We start from the raw sequence: 16,250 nt of genomic DNA, 5'->3' as shown, positions 1-16,250 counted from the left end.
TGGTCTTTGTTTTGTTTACATGAAGTCACACTACTCTTAACAGTAATAGCTGGGGCCAACCTGTGACTTCTGAGGGTCAACTAATCTACCAGTGAACACTTCCAGCTTGCATACTGTCCAACCTACATTCCTGACTCATTTCAACCAATGAAAATTTAGCACATAAGTTAGCTAAGAAAATTTTATGACTGGTTGAGTTACTTCTGATGTCACAATGGCCCCACTTAAAAGTGACATGAGTTGTTATTGACTTGGTTCTATTTGTTGGTCTGATACAAAGAGATACAAGAATTTTACTTACTATTTTTTAAATGTAGCCTATGCCCTAGATTTCTATACGTTTTAAATATATGGAAAGTTTGAAGAGTTTTTATTATTCTGTTATTAACTGTGCCCAGGACAAAAATTACCTTACCTAGGATTCTATACTTCTTAAAGGACCCAGTGTAAAATCAATGTTAACTCAAACAGAATGACTTGTAAATTCTCAGAAAATTAATTTTCAACTCAAAGATTAAGGTGTATAAGATTGGTAAAGAAACACTACATTCTTCATATATATATATAATATCAAAGAAGTTAAATCACTGTTTTACATGCAAGATTCAATTTAACCTTAACTATGGAGCCACGACCAGTTCCTCCATAATATAAATTCCTTAAGGCCAGCATTTCAAGATACTGGTTCTAAGCCCCTCTCATTAAAGTTAGTGGAAATTGATCAGAATCTTGAAACAGGTGTTCTTCGTCTTGCAGGAAGGGGCCCATCACTGTTTGCACTGCTAATATATGTACCATTCAGTACCAATGGATTATTCAAAATGATAGCCATATTACAATAGATAGGTAGACATACTTCAGGCCAGGTTTTCAAATATCTTCAGACTGGACACTAAATTTTCATATGGAAACACTCTTTAAAAGTGCACACCAAACAGGAAGCGGGGTTTCTAACTACCTGCTTTGCACTCACAAAATGTCCATCTACATGTGACAACTGCATGACCCAGATTAGGACCCATTTTGATCATTTTGCTCTTTGGGTTAATGTACCCGATTTGTGTTGTAACATTCACTGCTCTAGCCACTTAAAAAGCAAAATGATCAGAATAAAGAAGCTAGAGAATCTTAACGGGCAAAGAGTGAGATGGGGGGAAAAGGGAAGGTTTTAATTTTTACAGTGAAATTCTGGCCCCTCTGAAATCATTGGCAAAATCCCCACTGACTTTGAAGCCTGGATTTCACCTTAATTTTTCAAAAATTTCTTGGGGCAATGGCACTTAGATGCATTTCCACAACTGTATTTATTTATAAAGCAGGGTTTTTTTACAAGAATGATTTAGAATACTGTCTTTGGCAGGAAGTATTTATGTTTCTCTCTGCCTCCGCCATCTGAGGGTCAGGATTTTTTCTCTGTCTCTCCCTTGAGGGCTGCTGTATGCATTCTCTGACAGCTGTCATCACCCTTCTTATGCAGTATATCTTTCCTCTCAAGCAGCTGATATATGAATAGCCTCTACGCGGACATTTTTGAAGCTATGGTATTTATTGTTATTCTTTTTAAGGGTAATGGAAATGGTGATAAATTCTTTGATTCTCGGTATCCTAAGACAGCATTTTAAAATAATTCAGAGCTTCAGGCAGAACAGGGATGAATATCTATAATATCTCTTGATTTAAGTCTCTACTAGATCATTCATTTTGGATTGTTTTTAAGTTGTAGCGTGACAAATGGTGATAAAAAAGAATTGTCTGATTTGATTGAGTCAAACTAAACAATGGTAATATTTAAAATAAACTGCTAAAGTAACTACTTCTATCAACCAGAAGACAGAAATAAGTGGGATGCAAAATCACATATCGAGCTAAAACTGTAAAATGTTTTGGGTCAAATCCTTCCACCTTTACTCACATTGAGTAGTAACTTACGATACAAGTGGACACTGAGTCAACAATGGAGCTCTACAAAGGCACAAGCACTCACCTACACGCTGTCAGTTACAGAACTGGAGCCTTAAGTGGGACTTATTTGTGCATGGCCTTATGCGGCCCTCTGCACAGCATGTGTGTCACTCGTCGTCTATGTCTACAGTATGACCCAGGGCATGTGGTTTGCCCTGCTCGTGTACACATACTCACGTTAGCTCTCGTTGAACTAGCAGGAGCATACACAGTGTAGCTGCCGTTGTGGCAGCGAAGGCACGAGGACAGAGAGGCCTGAAATCGGTGGATATGTCCTCAGCCCAGCTCAGCCGTGCCTCCACGCTACCATGGCTACGCTGCTACGTACACTCACGCTTACTCAGGGAGAGCTAGCGCAAGTACGTGTACATGAGCGAGGGAATCACACCCCTAGCTCCTAAGGTAGACGTAGCCTAAGTGAGGACTGATTAACACATCGGGTTCAAGCACTCCCATTGACTCCTGTATCTTTCAGCAAAGGAATAGGGCTCCTTGGCGGGAGTGACATGTGTGTGCGTGAGAGAAAGAAAGCAGGAGTGTGTATGAGATACAGAGATTATTTAATAACTGACGTGGTACTACTGCCCCACTGTAATGAACCACTTAACCTCTTTATAAAAAGATGAGTTACCAAATAATTGGATCATGAGCACCAGACAGCAAGGCCACCCTTCAGTTCAAGCCTCCGTATGCGTAACGTTTAAGTGACTGATGTGTAGCGTGGTACCTGCTTGTTGAAGCAAAGGCATATGATTGGGCTGCAAACAAGACTGGTCTTCTCAAAATGCATTGGGACTTTGCAGCTAGAGGTGAAATGGTATGTGCTGGATCAAGGACAACAGCAGCAAAGCGAGCGTATGGCAACCAGCAGATCAGAAAAGCCATCACCATAGCGAGTACCATCACCACAGCTCGAAACTCTCTCAACTTCTGGATGCCCAGTGTAAGATTCCTAAAATGGACCTAATTTTCAGGAGCTCCCATCCTCTGAAAATTAGGCCCCTATAAGGTGTCTCAAAGCCCCAAAACTGAGACATCTAAAAACACTAGTTACATTTCAAAATAATGACCTACATATGTACTATAAATAACCTTAAAAGTTCTTCTAGTTTCACTGCAGGGTATTAAGCAGGGAGCAGTATCAGAAGGGCAGGAATCACTGTGAATTAGTTAATGAGGAGGACAGTCCTAACAAACGAAATATGATTAATTTGTCATTAGTGGGGAGGACAAAATAATTCCCGAAGGAGTGCTGCTCAGCTCTTTCATGCTGAGGCTGGTGACCTTATTAATTTATTATTTCTAATATGCCTGACTACTAATAGCAATATTATTTGTGTATTACAGTAGCAACTAGTGCCCCATCTAATATCAGGGCCCCATTGCATTAGACACTTAAATGTTACTGCAGCCTGTGCCTTATCTGAAGAGTTTACACTCTGAGTAGACAAGAAAAATAAAGCATGGAAAAAAGGAAGCATTCGTATCCCCACTTCACAAATGAGGAACTGAAGCAGAGACAGATTAAGTAACAAGGGCAGCATTACAAAGGAAATGCACAGCAGCACTAAGAACTGAATGCAGATCGCAACGCAAATCCTTAGCCACAAGACCTTCCTTCCTCTCTTGAACACCCTGGTTCTGATCTTAGAAGTGCTCTACATCTAGCCCTTTGTAAACAAAATTTAAATACCAGAACTAGAATGCTGGCTCCCTTGAAATCAATAGGAGTTTTTTTCCATTCGCTTCAGTGGGACCAGAATTTCACCCAAGAATTCTTATTCCCTCAAGTTTCAGGCACAATGCCATTTTTTCCATTTTAAACAGCTTTCCTATATTTTAAGCAGTGTTTTATTGTAGCTGGAAATTGTAGGAAATACTTTCACAAATAAGCAATGAATTTTGAAAATGCATTATTTAATGTGTAGTGTGAGTGTTATATGATCTTGGCAGCTTCAGTACATTTGCTTTTCTTTTATGGCAACAGAAATGCTGCTGGCATACTGCAGATGGCATCGTCTGCCGACTATAAAAGTTAGTCATCAGAAGTGCCATAAACAAAGCTTGTGAGTCTCAGCCAACCTTTCAACGTTGGTAGAATATTTTTATTTTAGTTACAACTCCGTCTCTTCTCTGCTTCATTCAGTTCTGAAGTTGTGTTTATGTTCAGCTTAAAATAAGTGCTTAACTGTAGTATTGACCCCACACTTGCATGTACGAATTTCTCTGAGTGAAAATACTTTGTTACAATGTTGATGTTCCTATTTGTTTGCCACAAAAAAAAAACAAAAAAAAAACCCACCACATATTTAAATTCTTTTTATTCCAGTACTGAAGCTTCCTGTTACTATTTTGACAATGTGTTGATGGCTATTTTAAATATTTTTTTTCTTTAGTGGAAACGTGAAATTTTGGTTTTTTTTTAAAATTGGGTTTGTGCCCTTTTTTGCTTCTTTGTGATGTATAAGGAGGACCTTTTTTATTTTAATAGTTTTTTTTAATGTCAACTCTGATGTTCCCTAATTTTGCTGAAAAGGAGCATTAGAGTATGTATATTATGAGGCCTTACACCTTAACTGAAGGTGCAGGGGGGTTGAATCTTTAACAAATGGCAATGTTTTTCCAATTTGATTGTTTTTAGTGCCTATTTAACTCCAAACAAAATCAAAGTGTCTAAGGCCTGGTCTACATTACGGCATTAGATTGACATATGCCATGTTAGGTAGAATTTATAATGTGCGTGTCTACACTACTGAGCCCTTTCTGCCAACCTAGAGGGCTTGTAAAATTGATGCCTGTACTCCACCTCGGTGAGAGGAGTAGTGCTAGAGTTGACCTTCCAGGGTCAAATTAGGGGTAGCGTAGACACAACGCTGTGTAATTCGATGGGTTTGGCTTCCAGGAGGTGTCCCAGAGTGCTCCAATGTGTCCGCTCTGGACAGCACTTTCAACTCCACTGCACTTCAGCCAGGTACATAGGAAAAGTCCCAGGAACTTTTGAATTTCATTTTCTGTTTGATCAGCACGCAGAGCTGACCAGCACACTGACCATGCCTGCCCAGGGCCGCAAACGCGCTCCAGCGTGGCGCATACTGGAGACCTTGGAGTTGATTGGTGTGCGGGGAGAAGAGTCTGTGCAGGCAGAGCTCTGAACCAGCAGAAGAAATGCTGACATCTATGCCAAAATCACACAGGGCATGGGGGACAGAGGCTATACCAGGGATACACATCAGTGCCGTGTGAAAATAAAGGAGCTCAGGCAAGCGTACCAGAAGACAAGGGAGGCGAACAGTTGCTCTGGTTCTGAGCCACAAACATGCCGCTGCATGCCATTCTAGGCGGGGACCCCACCAGTACCCCAACACTCTCCGTGGATACTTCCCAGGGGCCCCAGGCGGCCACAGGCAACAACGAGGAGGACACTGTTGATGAGGAAGAGGAGGAGGAGGAGAATGTGCAGCAGGCAAGTGGAGGATCCATTCTCCCCGACAGCCAGGACCTTTTCCTAACCCTGGAGCCAATCCCCTTCCACGACCCACTGGTGCAGGACTGTGATGGCGGGGAAGGCACCTCTGGTGAGTGCACACTTGTAATAACACTACAGGGGTTAAATGCAATTGTGGTTAATGTTTAATCTGAGATAAACAATTGGGATACAGTGGTGGCCAGTCCAGCTATGCAAAGGGTGATCCCCGGAAAAGCCTGTTTATGTGCCAAGAGGTTCCCTACCAAAAAATTTTCCCAGGTGTGCCGTGACACCGCCTACCCTTTCTTGTGTGCTTACCATGCCTGCCTGCAAACCGAAATCTGCTGCCCAGCGCTCCGCCATGTGTTGTACCTTACTGGTAGGCGCTTCTTTTAAAAGACAAAATGCGGCCATGTACCTCAGGAAATGTATTTACTGCTGTGAAGTGTTTCATTCATTCCAAGAGTTAACCTTCTGTTTTAAACAATGTATATTTTTCCTTGCAGCTGCAACCTTGTCAGTGGGTACTTCCTCCACACCAGCACAAAGGCTGTCCCAGATTAGAAGGCAAAAAAAGCTGATAAGGTTGCCCAATGTTCTGTGATTTGATGCGTTCCTCTAAGACTGACAGGGCCCAGCTGAATGCATGGAGGCTTACACTGTCGGAGAGGATGTGCACCAACCAAGAAGGCAGAAAAGCATGCAGGGAACAAGAGCATAACACGCAAAAGGAAATGTTGCAGATTATGGGGGAGCAAACTGTTGAGGCATCTGTTTGAGGTGCAGGAAAGGCAGCTAGATCATAGAATATCAGGGTTGGAAGGGACCTCAGGAGGTCATCTAGTCCAACCCCCTGCTCAAAGCAGGACCAATCCCTAATTTTTGCCCCAGTTCCCTAAATGGCCCCTCAAGGATTGAACTCACAACCCTGGGTTTAGCAGGCCAAAGCTCAAACCACTGAGCTATCGCTCCCCCAAAACGTGTGATCGGTGATGAATCAGCTGCCCTGCTCACCAAGTTCCATATCTTCCTCTCCCAGACACCCTAGAATGGTGACGGGGCAGAGAAGGGGAGAAGCTCTGTGATCCCTTGAACTCAACTTCAGGGGATGGTTCATGGAGCAGAAGGCTCTTATTCCCACAGCTTTGATTGCTAGACAGTGCAATAAAGTGTAAGCAGTGTCAGGAGAGAGCTCTCCCAGACTTCTAGTGGTGAGCTGTGGAAAAAGACTTCAGAAACTGATCTCATTTGCACGGACACACCCACCCTACCTTGGTGCTCAGCATGATGGGACTGCTTGCCCAAATGATCACTTGTGGCTGGTGTTGGATCCCCAGTCTCCTTGTTATTGGGGCAGGAGTAATAAAGGGTCGCTATCCTTGTTGTGTGAACTGAGGGCAGCAGAACTGTACCTGGCATACCCCAATGGAGGGACTCACCCTCAACTGAACAGCACTCGCTAGGCAGGGGACATGGGTTCCAAAGCTCAATGAGTGGAGAGAGGGTGGGGACAGGTATTTGTGGTGTGGGCTTTATTTAAGGCCTCTAGATACCATTTGACCCATCCTCTCTCCATGGTATAATAAAAGAGCTAATTTAGATTCAATTGAGAATCTTGTTACACATTGCAGTGCTAAAATCACTGATATGTAAGTCTAAGTATTAGACCTACTTTGGGATAGTGCCTCTATTGCTAGAGACTGTGCACCAGCAGTGAGGCTCCCCCCCCTAACAGCTGAAATCACTGAGAGCTGCATTAAGTGGGGCAGGGAGGCCTGAAGACATCTTGGTGAGCAGGCAGGTAGCAGAGAGGCATGACCAGCAGGGTTGCTGTTGGGGAGGTGTGGCAAGCGGCTAACTGGGTGGCTGGTGGAGAGGGCCCCAGCAGAGCCCCACAGAGGTGTGGCAAGTGGCCGTTGAGGCAACAAGTGAATGCCTGAGCAGTTCAGTGTGTAAGGTGCCTCCTTACGCCCACCTGCCTTCCACACACAGTTGTAGGTGAACTCTGCGGATGAACCTCTGAATTCTGGGGCTGCTCTGGCTAAGGACAGCAACTGTGAGTGGGGTACAGAGAAGGGATGGGCACGTTAAAGGGACTTTTGGGTTGCTGAACTTAAGACCCTGAGGGGAAAAGGACACTGCCCAACTTACTTGGGGGTGGGTCTTTTGCTCGTGTTTATGAACCCTAGTTGCGATGTTTTCCCAAATTAATCTGAGTTATTTCCCTCCTTTTATTAAAAGTTTTTGCTACACTCAGACTCTGTGCTTGCGAGAGGGGAAGTGTTGCCCCTTAGAGGCGGCCAAGGGGTGGTGTGTAATTGTCCCAGGTCACTGGGTGGGGGCTTGAGCCAGTTTTGTGTTGTATTGTTGAAAAGGAACCCCTAGATACTGAACCTGGCCCTTGTTGCTGCTGGCTCCACCTTGCAGAAAGGTTACATAAGCTATTTGTCCTTGCCCCTTCCCCGCTATGTTATCAGGCCCTTACACCCAGGTTATCTTTGCTATTCATTGCTGTCTCTGTTCAGTGTTTGTTAGCATAATAAAAATTCACGAATTGAGGACAAGAGGCTCTTTATTCACTGTGCACGCTGTGGTTGGTGGGGGGATAGTTTACAGGGCAGTACATGCAAACAACGGGGCAGCTTGGTAAGGAACAACACACAGAACTGTCACATCAGTGTTGGATCATTCATGAAACTGGTTTTCAAAGCCACTCGGAGACACAGTGCACCTCGATGTGCTCTTCTTATTGCCCTGGTGTCTGGCTGCTCAATATGGGCTGCCAGGAAATCTGCCTCAACTCTCCACCCCGCCAGAAACTTTTCCCCCTTACTTTCACAGATATTATGGAGCACACAGCAAGCAGCAACAACAATGGAAATATTGCTTTCACGGAGGTCTAACCTAGTGAGTAAACTGCTCCAGTGCCCCTTTAAATGTCCAAAGGCACATTCTACCACCATTCTGCTCTTGTTGAGCCTATGGTTGAACTGCTCCTTACTGCTGTCCAGGCTACCTGTGATGGCTTCATGAGCCACAGGAGCAAGGGGTAGGCTGGGTCTCCAAGGATAACTATGGGCATTTCAACATCACTAATGATAATTTTCCAGACTGGGAAGAAAGTTCCTTCTTGCATATTTCTGAACAGACCAGAGTTCCTAAAGATGTGCGCATCATGTACCTTTCCCGACCATCCCATGTTGATGTCAGTAAAACGGCCCTTGTGATCCACCGGTGCTTGCAACACCATTGAGAAGTACCCCTTGTGGTTTATGTACTCTTTGGCAAGGTGGTCTGGTGCCAAGATAGGGATGTGTGTTCCGTCTATCACCCCACCACAGTTAGGGAACCCCATTGCAGCAAAGCCATCCACTATGTCCTGCACATTTCCCAGAGTCACTGCCCTTCTTAGCAGAAGTGAATTGATTGCCTTGGCTACTTGGATCGCAGCAGCCCCTATGGTAGATTTACCTGCACCAAACTGATTCCTGACTGACCGGTAGCAGTCAGGCGTACAAGCTTCCACAAGGCTATCGCCACTCGCTTCTCAACTGTCAGAGCAGGTCTCATTTTGGTATTTATACACTTCAGGGCTGGGGAAAGCAATTCGCAAAGTTCCATGAAAGTGGTCTTACGCATTTGAAAGTTCTGCAGCCACTGCTTCTCATCCCATACCTGCATAACTATGCAGTCCCATCAGTCTGTGCTTGTTTCCTGGGCCCAGAAGCAGCATTCCATCGTGTCAGCAAGCCCGGCTGCCGCCACCAGCATGTGCAAATTGCTCCATTCCATGGCTTTCAGCATGGCTATTTGCATGGAATCACATTCTTCTGCGAGGCGGCTCCTGGCTAGGCTCTGAAAATACTGCAGGACGATGCACGAGGTGTTTGCGATGCTCACAACAACAGTGTACAGCTGAGCGGGGTCCATGCTTGCCATGCTATGGTGTCTGCATGAGTAACCCAGTCTTAGGCGTGAAAATGATTGTTTGCCATTGCTTTCAGGGACAGAGGGAGGGAGGGAGGAGGCAAGTGCATCATGGGAGGCTGACGATATGTACCCAAAACAATGCGCAAAAATTTTTTTGTCCCATCAGGCATTGGGATCCTAACCCAGAATTCCAATTGGCAGCAGGAACTGTGGGATAGCTTCCCACGGTGCATCGCTCCCTGAGTCGATGCTAGCCATGGTAGTGAGAATGCACTCCACTGACAGAATGTGCATAGTTGGGACATGCAGCATCGACTTTGTAAAATCAGAGGCTAAATGTTGACTTAAATAAATTCGACCTAATTTCCTAGTGTAGATATGCCCTAAGATTCCCTTCCCCTCTGGGTTTGCTCAGCTTTTTGTCTCTGGGATCTTATGATGCCGTAATTTCACTTCTTAGCTGCCATAAAGTATTCCTTGATACACAAGATCTCAATTTCTAAAGTAAAAAAAAAATCTGATTTTTGTGTGTGGCCATTTCAGGTCCAGTTTGCACATCACTAAAAAAGCACAAAGGTCATTTCCAAGGGTTTTTTTTCTATTAGTGAATCTACACATAGGATGCAGATTGGGTGATTTAAGTCCAGGGTCGCCCACTTCCATACCAATACTTGTGAGAGTGTTGAGGAACCAGGGGCTTCTAAGAACTTTTCACAAGCTGCAATATTATAAAATGGCCCTGTTCTCATGAGTTTTGCAGCCTATTTTCCCCATCAAAGAGATTCAGATAAGCTAGAAATAAAATGATATATGGAAAGAGTTGTACAACAAAATAAATAGAGCTGGTCAACAATGCGGAATATATTTTGCAAAAAAAACAAAACAAAAACGTAACACACACACATTTTTTCCTGAAAAACTTTCATCAAATTTAAAAAAAAAGCACAAAAAATTAATCTAAATTTTGAAAATATTTAATCAGACCTAAAAATAATCAACCATTTCAATGAGTCAAAATCAAGGTAGGTTATGCTGTATGTTAAGAATTCCTGTACAGAAAGAGCAAGGTACTATAAACAGTCAGCAAAAGCATAAATTGAAACCTACCTTATGCAATGAACTGAAGGCATTGTCATAAGAAAATCCAGTGATTAGTACAGGAACAATGAAGCAGGCTACGAAGTAGACAATCTGCCATCTACAGTTGCTCCAGGATCTTTATTCCCTGCTAATGGGGCAGGAGATTTGGACTCCTTCAGGAATACAAGAGCTCCAGCCAAAGAGTGGTGACACTGCCCAGATGAGACAGATGAAAACAAGTAGCTGGTAACCTCTCTTTAGACTGAACTTTAGAGCTCCAGTAAGTTAGCATACCGCATTGTGTCTTTCATAGGCTAAGACAGGGACCAAAGAGAAACCACACTTGACAAATTACAAGAAATAATATGAGCAACAATCAGATCAGAATGTTTAAAAGTTAATTCATACACCAGCCTCCAAGTTTCATAGCAAGGCATTACTGAAAGATTTAAAGTATCTGGGGTAAAATCCTTGCCCCACTGAAGTCAATGGCAAAACTCCCATTCAGGATTTCATTCCTGGTGTGTACTAATCTCTATCAATCACGAGAATGTAGCAATTTTTTCCAAACAGAAAATCTCGTAAGTGTGAAAAAAACCCAAAAAAGCCCATAAGAAATTATTAATCAAAATATGAGATTAAGACATTTTAAGAACATAAGAATGGCCATACTGGGTCAGACCAGTGACGAGCTGCCAAAATCTTAACAACGGGTTCCCTCCTCACTCCACGAGGGGGTCGTTTTCCACCCCCGCCCCCCGGGACTCCTGCCCCATCCAACCCCCCCGCGTTCCTTGATGCGCCCCCCAGAACCCCTGCCCCATCTACCCCCCCTCCCCTGTCCCCTGACTGCCCCCAGAACCGGACAGGAGGGTCTCATGGGCCACTGTAGTGGGTGCCCACTCCACCCCTAAGAGCCAGAGGCACCTGCCGGGGGGTGAAGTGGGGAGTCCCAGCGGTGCTTACCTGGGGCAGCTCCCAGGAAGCATCCGGCAGGGCCCTCTGGCTCCTAGGGGCGGGGGAACGTACTGGGGGGAGCAGGGGGAGCGGCCGCTCCCCCACTGATCACATCAAAAGTGGCGCCTTAGGTGCCGACTCCCTGGGTGCTCCGCGGCTGGAGCACCCATGGGGAAAATTTGGTGGGTGCAGAGCACCCACTGGTCGCTCCCCACTCCGCGCCCGGCCCCAGCTCACCTCTGCTCTGCCTCCTCCGCTGAACCCACCGCCCCACTCTGCTTCTCCGCGCCTCCCCCCACGGCTTCCCACGAATCAGCTGTTCGGCGGGAAGCTGGGGAGGGCAGAGAAGCAGGCCGCGGCTTCCCGCTCAGGCCGAGGGTGGTGGAGGTGAGCTGGGGTGGGGAGTGGTTCCCCTGCGCCCCCTGGGTTACATGCTGTGGCGCCCCCCCTCGCCCCCCCCCCTCGCCCCAGCTCACCTCCACCTCCCTGGGCCTGAGTGGGAAGCCGCCGCTTCTCAGCCTGCCCCGGCTTCCCGCACAAACAGGTGATTCGCGGGAACCCGGAGGGGGGGGCGGAGAAGCAGGGCGGGGCGGCGCGTTCAGGGGAGGAGGCGGAGCAGAGGTGAACTGGGGCTGGGGGTGGGGTGGGGAGATGCTGGTGGGTGCTCTGCACCCACCAAGTTTTCCCCTTGCATGCTCGAGGGCTGCAGCACCCGTGGAGTCAGCGCCTAAGGCGCCACTTTTGGCCAGTTAAATTTAGAAGCCCTTTTAGAACCGGTTGTCCCTCGCGGAACAGGGACTTCTAAATTTAACAACGGTTCTAGCGAACCGGTGCGAACCGGCTCCAGCTCACCACTGGGTCAGACCAATAGTCTGTTTAGCCCAGTATCCTGTCTTCTGACAGTGGCCAATGCCAGAGGCTTCAGAGGGAATGAACAAAACAGCAATTATTCAGTGGTCCAGTCTGAGTTTCTGATGGTCAGAGGCTTAGGGACATCCAGAGTATGGGGTTGTACCCCTGAACATCTTGGTTGATAGCCATTGATGGACCTATCCTCCATGAGTTTATCTAATTCTTTTTTGAACCCCATTATAGTTTTGGCCTTGAAAACATCCCCTGGCAACAAGTCCAACAGGTTGACTGCTTTGCGTGAAGAAGTTCTTAATTTTTGTTATTGTTGTTTTAAACCCACAGCCATAGGTGCCAACTCCATGCGTGCTCTGGGGCTGGAGCACCCATGGGAAAAAATCAGTGGGTGCTCTACACCCACTGGAAGCCAAGCTCCCCTCACCCCCACCCCACCTCCTCCTCCTCCCCTGAGCACGCCGCGTCCCCGCTCCTTCACCTACCTCCCAGTATTTCCCGCCCGGCCACTGCCAATCAGCTGTTTTGCAGCATTAGCACGCTCGGGGTGGGGGGAGGAGCGGAACGTGGCGCACTCAGGGGAGGAGGCAGGGAAGAGTTGGGGCCAGGGCTGGGATTTGGAGAAGGAGTTGGAATATTGCCAGGGAGGGGGCGGAGTTGGGGCAGGGACTTTGGGGAAGGGGTGGCAAGGGGTGGGAAGAGGCAGGGCATGGGCAGGGCCTCATGGAAGGGGTGGAGTGGGGGCGGGGCTGGGGGAAGAGTGGTCAAGCACCCATGGGAAAGAGGGGAAGTCAGCACCTATGCCCGCTGCCTATTAATTTCATTGGGTGACCCATGGTCCACTCAGTCAGACCAATAGTATCATCTTGATTTTGCTTGATGTGTAGTTAAACTAGTGGCTAAAATATAATCTTCTTTAACAAAGATCAGACATTCAGGTCTCCTGGTCAAATATGGCACTTTTCTCTTGACTTTCTGGTTCTTTGTGGGTTACTGTTGTTGGTTTAGAGGTTTTGGTTGGTTGGTTGGTTGGTTGGTCTTTTCTTCCCTTTAGTGGAAAGGATAGATTTGTAGTAAAGTGAACATTTTTTTGCTATTCTTACTACTGTTTTAAAGAGCTATTATCCCTCCCACTAAATTTACCCACTGTATTAAAAGTGGATATTTTGAGGCATGAATACATTAGATTTGTATTTAGTTTTATTTACTTATTAAAAAAATTAATACTAACCAGTATTGACAATACCTTCTTTCACAGACAATAAGAGAGGGTGCCAGATATCCAAGATGGGAATATATCAGCCCACATCACTGCAGGTATCAGTGGAGTTCCTCACCAAGTAATTTGTTTCTCAGCATGAAAAAAGCTGGCAGAATCTGTCCTTTGTGAATGGTTAATAGATTCAGAGTAGGAGTCACAATTCGAGATGGAAAGCAAACATTAAGCAGTGTTATAACAATCCTACTTAGCCCTAGAACATTCCATTCATTTAATGGTCTCACTGTTTAGAAAATTATATTTTTGAGCTGTGAATTCATTTTTTTTTAAGTTAACAGAAAATTAGCCCTGTAAAACTATTGCTAGGTTAATCCTTCTTTTGGACTCTTTAACCCAACCCAATGACTTTTTCTAACCTAACACAACACATACAAAATTTCATGTATTAGAACTGAGGAGGATACATGTCACTTGGCTGTTGCTTACCGAAGTAGCTGACAGCAAATCCTTGGAAACTGCAGAACTTATGTCCCACGTAGAAATATCCACGGTAGTTTCTAGCTGTAACTATAGTGGTGCCGCACAGAAATATCACGAGATCTAAAAAGGAGAGATTTAGAATTAATATGTTGATAGGGTTTTTTAAGGTAACTGGCATCACCAACAAATTATTAAATATTGAAAACAACATCAAGGAATATCAAGAATGCCAAAATGCTATATTCAGATCTACGGAAAATGGTGGGTCTCATTGTGATGCTCTCAGCTAGGTCATTTACAACAGTAATATTGTTCTGCATCTGCCCATAATGGAGAACTGGAGATTTTGTTAGAACTGTTCACACAATAGATGGTTCAACTTCTATACGAACAAGGCCTTTGTACACACTGTGATGCTTCCCAGGGGCACCCAGGGTTGTGAGGCACCTCACTACCACCTGCTCTTAGCATGAAGGAGCCTCAGCTGTGCCTGCCGGGGGTCAGCGCCGCAACTCTACATGCCACAGGTAACACAAGCATGCCCCTCTAGGCCTACGCAGGCCCTGCTCTCTCTCTATAGGTTAGCGATAGGCAAACTCCAGCCCTCTGAGTGCCCCCTGGAGTGGTCACCCCCTGTTCCACTGGACACTAGTAGCATACACAGATTTGTTGCTTTGGAAGAAGCAGTACATCCCAGCATACCAGTTCTATCTTGGATCATTACTCATCTTATCACACAGCACTTAGATATGTTTATAGGAAAACAAGTACAAGTTTATATAACAAAGAACAGAGATTATTAAAGTGATAGCAGGTAGAAGTATTGGAAACAAATGATTACACATAAAATAAAATCATAAGATGCATTCTAGAACTTAGAATTACTTAACTAGCTACTTGCATGCTTTATAGAACAATGCTCACCCAGCGTTTTACAGCCAAAATCCTCCCAGCGTTTTACAGCCAGACTTGGCTGTAATCTTCCATTCATGAGACAAGTCACTCTGTCAACTTGCCCTTCAGTGAAAGATCCAGGGTGTCTGTCTGCACCCGTAGATATATAAGAACAATCCATTGTCCTTATTCATAAACAGGACACTCCCTGTCTGGTTGTTTTTTCCTTTATACTTCTTACATACAGATTTTGTTGTCTGTTAACCAGCATCTGGCTCTCTATGCAAATAGGCATACACAGGGAGACGCACAATGCACAATGATCAGACAGCGAGATAAGCATCTGTAACCCCCTGCCTAAAAGGAACCTGTCTAAGACATGTCACCTGCTGCTTACCTGCCTTAAGAACATAATTTTCAGAATAGAACACAGCTCCTTAAATATGATCCATCCATACATGTCACAGTGACTATGGTGATAACTCGGTTACTGGCTCTTGGTAAAACCTCACGTTACTCTTTAGTGAATTATTATGCATAGATCCAACCCACGGGATTCCTGTAACATCCTGGGCATCCCATGTGGCCTCTTCCAGATGGCAGTAAGGGGTCCCTGCATCATATGTGGTGCTATGTTTTATATTTGAGAGGTAAAACAGTGGAATTAAACTCACAGCTGTCTTCTTTCACTTGCCTTTCTGGTATGTTCTTAAGTGCCTAGTATCCTAATAAGATTACAATCAATAAAATAGCATCTGATAGTCACTGTCAGCACCAAAGAGGAACTCAGAGGTCATCTTTATTGTAATAATTTCCAAGATACTCTTTGACTCAAGCTATAAAGTGTGCTAAGAAAATTGTCACATGGCAGAAAGACAATTACTGTGTCAACTGTATCTTCACCTGTCTTTTCATCTAAAAAAATACCATCCCCATCACCCCCCCTCAATATTTTCTTCTTAATCTAGCACTAAAGAAAACAGGTTAATCTAACGATGTGTAATCCTAGCAAATCTTGCATAATGGAGAGTATTTCCCTGCCAACTTTGCTACGGTTCCTTCTGGAGCATTTATCTTTGCTTCCTTCAATGCAAAATACTATGCTAATCCAATGATGCCATTGAGAATGACAATGCACAGGTGTCAAGAAGGTCAAAGTGATGATTCCCGCCTTAATGGTTACTTGACTACACTGCACATAGGTCACTATATATGGTTAGGTAATACAAAATACTATAGCCAGTTCATCAGCCACCGTAAATCAGAGTGGCTCCATTGATTTCAGTGACTTCAGTTAACTATGCCAGTTGAGCGTAAACCCTTATATGTGCATAAGCGGGCTGTGTGGCATTTGCAGTTGGAGCCATGACTTTAGAGTTCCAGATTTATGTATATATC

At 45.0% G+C, this 16,250-nt stretch overlaps 1 pseudogene; it reads right to left on the bottom strand.

The window, feature by feature from the left end:
* Positions 1-9,535: 9,535 nt before the first annotated feature.
* Positions 9,536-14,278, bottom strand: LOC114018493 (annotated as a pseudogene).
* Positions 14,279-16,250: the final 1,972 nt, after the last annotated feature.

This window comes from Chelonia mydas, chromosome 1 (assembly GCF_015237465.2).
Source record: "Chelonia mydas isolate rCheMyd1 chromosome 1, rCheMyd1.pri.v2, whole genome shotgun sequence".
NCBI classification, from domain to species: domain Eukaryota; kingdom Metazoa; phylum Chordata; order Testudines; family Cheloniidae; genus Chelonia; species Chelonia mydas.
Note: the sequence above shows the minus strand (reverse complement) of the source record. Positions and strands in the feature narration are given on the sequence as shown.